This window comes from Neophocaena asiaeorientalis, unplaced genomic scaffold (assembly GCF_003031525.2).
Source record: "Neophocaena asiaeorientalis asiaeorientalis breed wild unplaced genomic scaffold, Neophocaena_asiaeorientalis_V1.1 scaffold253, whole genome shotgun sequence".
In the NCBI taxonomy this organism is placed as follows: Eukaryota; Metazoa; Chordata; class Mammalia; order Artiodactyla; family Phocoenidae; genus Neophocaena; species Neophocaena asiaeorientalis.
This window is the reverse complement of record NW_020174553.1, coordinates 1,446,026-1,452,119: the sequence shown is the minus strand read 5'-3', so window position 1 is coordinate 1,452,119 and position 6,094 is coordinate 1,446,026. Positions and strand designations below refer to the sequence as shown.

At 37.4% G+C, this 6,094-nt stretch overlaps 1 pseudogene; it reads right to left on the bottom strand.

The window, feature by feature from the left end:
* Positions 1-1,677: 1,677 nt before the first annotated feature.
* Positions 1,678-5,818, bottom strand: LOC112407957 (transmembrane protein 41B pseudogene; annotated as a pseudogene).
* Positions 5,819-6,094: the final 276 nt, after the last annotated feature.

The window sequence follows — 6,094 nt, the reverse complement described above, 5'->3', positions numbered from 1 at the left end:
TGCTCCTGAGTCCAAACTCTTATTTTTAAAAGTCTGATAAAAATTTACTCAATTACATTTTATACAGTAATATTTAGTGAGCTTTGTCCAAAAAGGCTATGTTTTAAGTTTGTTTGTAAAAATAACAAAAGCTTTATCACTCAGTCTCTGGTCAATAAGAAAGGAAGAAAACCTGGCTAGAAATAACAATAAGTAATTTCACACAAAAGACCAGGTGATATAAGAATAGTATATTAATTAATATATTTTCTTTGTATTTACAATAAATCAATTTGTTAATACTGTGATAGAGAAAATAATCAGTCCACATTATATAGTAGAAACAGGCTTTGAGGCTGATCAGACCTCTCACAATAAAAACATACAAGGATTCTTCCACAGCTAAAGTACTTTTCAACATGACAGTGTTGGATGAAGGTAAAACTGACAGAGTACTTTATGTCCTAGAATCAAGGAATCGAGGATATTACCAACCATTAAGCAAGCAGCAAAAAGCTGTTTAGTTTTTCCAGGACTATTTAAATATAGTAGTTACCATATGAGAATTTAATTTTACTTTGAGATATAAAAAGTAAAAACCCTAAATAGCGAAACTGCACTAATCAAAAGCAGCCCCAAACAAAAAAGGCATCAACAGAAATGAAACAAGGCATTCTTACATATCATGCATAAAAAGGATAATTACATAACACATGCTTTAATGACCAGACTAATAATAAATGAGGTAAATTTTACAGTCATTGGAACAAATAAACTATATTCAACCACTTAAGTGTTGTACCGACACTGCTTTTGTTTCAAAATATAAAGGAATCTAATTAACATCTAAAAACTGCATACTTTGAATGTTTGCTTTTTTAATCCCCTTTTGAAATAGTAAAGGGGTACTGTGTAACAAAATATTATCTGAATATAAATTAGCAACACCGATATGATACAATTATCATGTAATTGCCATTCTGTATATGCACAGTGGAAATATTTTGAAAGCTAGGAAACAGATGAAAACAGACTGGTCAGAATTTTAAATTTCAGACTAATCCATGATAATCTATAACAGAAGAAGACAAAAATAAAATTCACTAAATAGATATAACTTGATATCTTTTCCAAATTCAGTAGTCCACTAAGATGCAACTTCTAAACAAGTCTATTACCTCAAAGGTAAAAAGGAAGAAAATGTAAATCTCTTTTGAGCTTTAGTTTTCAAGTTTATGCTCTGAAAGAAGGCCAACAACAGTCAGAACAGCAATATTGTATCTTTGCTTTTGAATTTTGTATTTGTTCTATTTTAGTTATAGTGTGGAATAGAGAGAAAAATATTAAATTATCAAGTAAAGGGTAAGTATTTCTGGCCAGTTCATGAAATATATTGGGCTAATCAGTTGGGTCAAGAATTTCCTATTATGCTGCTATATTTATTATCTATGGCCTTGGAATAGTAATTTAGATGTCTATCGTAACTACTGACGGCACTTTTCATGGTATACCAATTTCCATTTTTACTTTCTTCTCTCCTTTGCCACTTAAATGCATTATTTTAACCACCTGATAGGAAATTTTATTTTACAAATTGCTGTTTCATTTACTGAAGAAGTGATTTTAACGCATAAATCTGCCAATCCTGAGAGATGATAATGATGATGATGATGGGAAAACTAAAACCCAGAGGATTATTCACTCAAATTTCTGCTTTAGTTTTTTTTGGAAGATTGCTGGCAGAATAGAAAGAGCCAAAATCATTAGAACAAATACTGAGTTCCAGGAAACAGCTTCCCCTGCTGTTGTAAGCTGGTACAGTGTTCCTGCCTTAATTGCTACGAAAGAGGGAGATGCAACACCTCGAAAAGTGCCAGTAAAAAGAACTTTCAATGGCACGTTTATCACAGGAGACATGAATAAACCAATTAGGCAGAAATGGTGTTATTCTCAAAAATATAATGTAGTTAATGAGATGTTCTCTGTGACGTTCAACCTACTGTGACCATTTTACTGCTTTCTCAGTTAGGTATTTATATACAACCGGCCTCCCGACTAAAGAGGAGAGCATATAGCAGAGTGAGGCACGGAGTCCAGAACACAAACAAACAAGAAATAAGGCTAGTGGAAAGGGATAAAGAAACCCTGAGAGTATATTGAGAGATACGGAGCCCGGAATAGCAAATACTCGCAAGAAAATATATGGAGCAAAATAAGCTTTTTAGAGAAAACGCACATACGAAAAAGTAGAGAACAATCAAGTGCTAAACTCTCTCACTGAGAGTGCAGAGAATTGAGAGATCAGGTTGGAGCAGCCTGAGATTTTATGAAAGAGATGAGATTTGAGCTTGGCTTTGAACGAAGTGTGATTAAGGAGCCTTGAAAGTCAGGACATAGAGGAGCTGATTTTATTCATCATCAGTCTTGACTGGGAAAATTATGGGGGAAATTCTGTCTTAGAATGAGTTTGAATATTCTCCGTTGAATAGGGGGCAAGACTTGGGGAAGAGTAGTAGAGGAGACTGGTTGTCCCTGATTTCTAGTCTCTCTCTCTCTATAGCAGGAGAACCCTGGGATTTTTTTTAGCTGGACACATGGCCATCCATTTCCCAGCTTTCTTTCCACTGAACCATGGCCACGTCATTATGTTCCAGCCTGGAAGTTGTGAGGGAAAATGATTTGTGATACTTCTAAAGACATGTCCTTAAGGGAAGGGGCTGTACTGTTTATCCCTCCTTCTTCTCTCCTGCTGCTGCTCTATGGGAGAGAGAAACCATCTTCTATCTTTTTAAAGGTATGTTAGCTCAGGTTTGTATTTCATGCAGCTGAACCTATACCTTAACCAATAAAATTTGGTATGTGAAAGTAGAGTACTGTATGTAACAGAAACTTAATTAGGTGCATTTATTTGATAGTTTCAAGGATACAGACATTGCAGAATGTAAAAGGGGGTCACATTTTTTATGCTGTGGCAAAACAGTGGCAAATGTACCTCTGACACTTGGATGGGTAGATTATGGGCCAAGTGAGTCAATAACTCCAGCAGAAATGGTGGGGAAAAAAATAAATGTCTGTTGGCTGCTTCTGACCTCTTTTAAAAGGCCTGGCAACAAAGAGGAGAGCTCAGGCTAGAACTAGCTGGTTTGCAAGTAGAAATGGAGGGAAATACAACTTTGATGAAGGACTTGGTGCCTGAGGCAATCTCAGATGACTGGGGTTCTGGTGATTTGGGGCCTCACAGGGCTGAAGAAGTAAACTGATTCTGTAATACAAATTCAAGCAATTATAGAACTGTCAGTTTTAGCAGGAGATAGGAATAGGGCCACAAACATTTTCAAGCACCCCTGTTAGACTATGGGAACCAGTCTGGCTGTGAAGATGAGATTAAGGGTGTTGGCTTGTCCCCACATCTCAGCTGGCTTCCAGTAGCTGCCACTGCTCTAGGCAGGGTACAGAGGTTGTAAGTGAAATGTCAGTCCTCAAGTCTTGAAGCAATTTTTTGATGAAATCTTTGGCTGAGTTCATCCCTTGAAAACTAAAAGACTAGAATCCTAGTAAGTTTTTGAGGGAATGTTATTACCAAATGATCCACATGTCAGGGCTGCAAAAGCCTGTGATTTTTTTTTTAACCTCTAAAGCAACTTGCAAATCTTCAAACCTGCATTGGTGGGAAGTAGGTTGTGAAAGCTATGTAGCCTCACTTCAGAAGTGTCTAAGGAGGATAACGGACAAGAAAGAAACCCCTGGAAGGCCAAACCAGAGGCCTGTGAGAAAAATGGACAAGCAGACAGAAGAACTGAGGCCTTCTAGATTGGCTAATGGAGACACTTATGAGCTCTGGGAATTTGTACAATATAGGCTCACTTTTTTTTTTTCAAATTTAAGATTCATTTTTTAAAGTATACATATCATATAAAAGTTTTATCTCATGAAAATATGCCCCATATTAAATAATTTTTAAGATACATAATTACTTATGGGTAATGTTTTCAATCTAGTTTATCCATTATCATAGTCCCTGAACCTGCCTTTGTTTCCTCTCCTAAGGCTCAGTGCAGAATATAACTTCCCCCATTATGAGGGGCAAGAAATCAAGGATACTAGGAAGACCAGTCTCAGTTATCACTGATGATGCCAAGAGGCACTTAACACCATGACCATGTTATTTAAACGTAAATTAGAAGATAAGCTATATGAGTGAACTTCATGAAGTTTTTCATGTAAAGTGTATTTTATGTCATCAAAGATATTTGATAATTGGGTAGCTTTTATCGTGATTATCCTGTACCTCCCCTACCACTGAGTATATTGGGTAAGACAACTGCTTTTTTTTGTTTTTTTGTTAAATAACTAGACCACATCTGGACCTGATATAAAGGAGGGCATATCACTGAAAAACAAACAAACAAACAACAAAACCTGGATTTTGAGCTGATGCAGTAATTGGACACAGCCTTGCGGTGGTGTCCTTTGAGGTCTAGGTGAGTGTGTTCTTCCAATATAGGAAGAAGTATACTATGCCAGTCAGGTCTCCTTTTAAGAGAGTTTCTCAAGCAAGAGGTGCAGTCAACAGCAGCACCTTCGAGATCCACCAAACTCTTGGAGCAGAGGACACGCTCTCCCTCACTCTCTGGGTGACTCTAGCCAGTGACTGAGCATGGTGGGGTTCTAGGTGTGGCCATTGCTACTCAACATGAAACTCATGCAAAGGGCAATGTTTGCTTTGTAACTTCCTATGGGGCTGGCTAAGAGTGTTTTGAGTGGTACCATAGTCTGGGCTCTTCCTATCCAAGCCTCCTTCTTTTTTCCTTTCCTTTCACAGGCATCAGACCTACACTGAGCACTGAAAGCTTTTTGTGCCTACTCCTACACCCTCTCCCCTTTGTCTTTCACAGGCTTCTCCACCCAAAACATCTCTTGCCCTTCTAACTCTGCCTTGACCACTGTTTCCCGGAGGGCCAGAGCCAACACAGGCGCACATGCATGTTCGTTCGCTGTAGAGTCAAGTAACAGCCAGTATTACATGTCCTTGTCTGTGGGATACAAGTTATTACCACTCCACCACTCAATGGAGAATGTTCTTCGTATCACGTTAAATAGATTTTCCTTTTTGCACTTCAAGTGCCTTTGTTTTATCCTCAAGTTTTTCCAAACTCCCATCCATATTATTTATTCTATATATTCTCAAAATTTCCCTGAGTCTTTCCATCCCAACCCTCTGTCTCCTGGCTCCCGTCTCTATGAGGACTCTCTAGGACAGCTAGAGTGTGGCCATCACTTTGCTTCACTGCTCTCTTGAGTTGGGAATGACTATTTTGGGGTGGGGGGGCATGGCCTTCTTTCTTTGTTTTGATGGTATACTTTCCTATTTTCTTAAAATACATTTTCATGCCTAAGAAAGATTGCATTTAAGTTAAACTTCCGGGTCCTCGCATGTTTGAAAACGTCTTTACTCTGACCTCATTATGTTGGCTTTAGAAGTCTGGGGTAAAAATCATTTTCCCTGGGAATTTTGAAGGCCTTCCTCTATTGCCTTTCCACATCCTGTGTTCTGATGAGGTGGCTAATATCTTTGATTTTCACTCCCTTGTCTTTTCTCCTGGGTAGCTTTTTGGATCATTTCTTTATACTCAGAGCTATGACATTTTACCAGGACGTGTCTAATCCTGGGTGCAGAATGAGTCCTTTTGGTCTAAAGACTGACTTAATCTTCAAGGAAATTATCAATTAGTGCTTCTGTGACAATTTTTCCCTCAATTTTGTTTTCTCTTTCTGGAATTCTTACTTGGATGTAAAATGTCTTGAAATAATCTTTCGAATCTCTCTTCTTTTCTTCCATGTTTCAGTCTCCTTGTATTGGAATCGGGGAGAGTTCTTTAGATTTATTGTCTAACTTTTCTATTGAATTTTTATTTGGCAATCAAATTTTAATTTCCAGAAGTTTTCTTGTTATCTGATACTGTCTTGTACATACTGTCTTGTAGTTATTTATGAATGCAGTATCTTTTTAAAAAGTTAATATTTTCGGGGGAAATACATTATACATTCAAGAGTATTATTATGTACTTTAAATATATAACAAAATGAATCCCCATGTACCTATCACTCCAGGTAA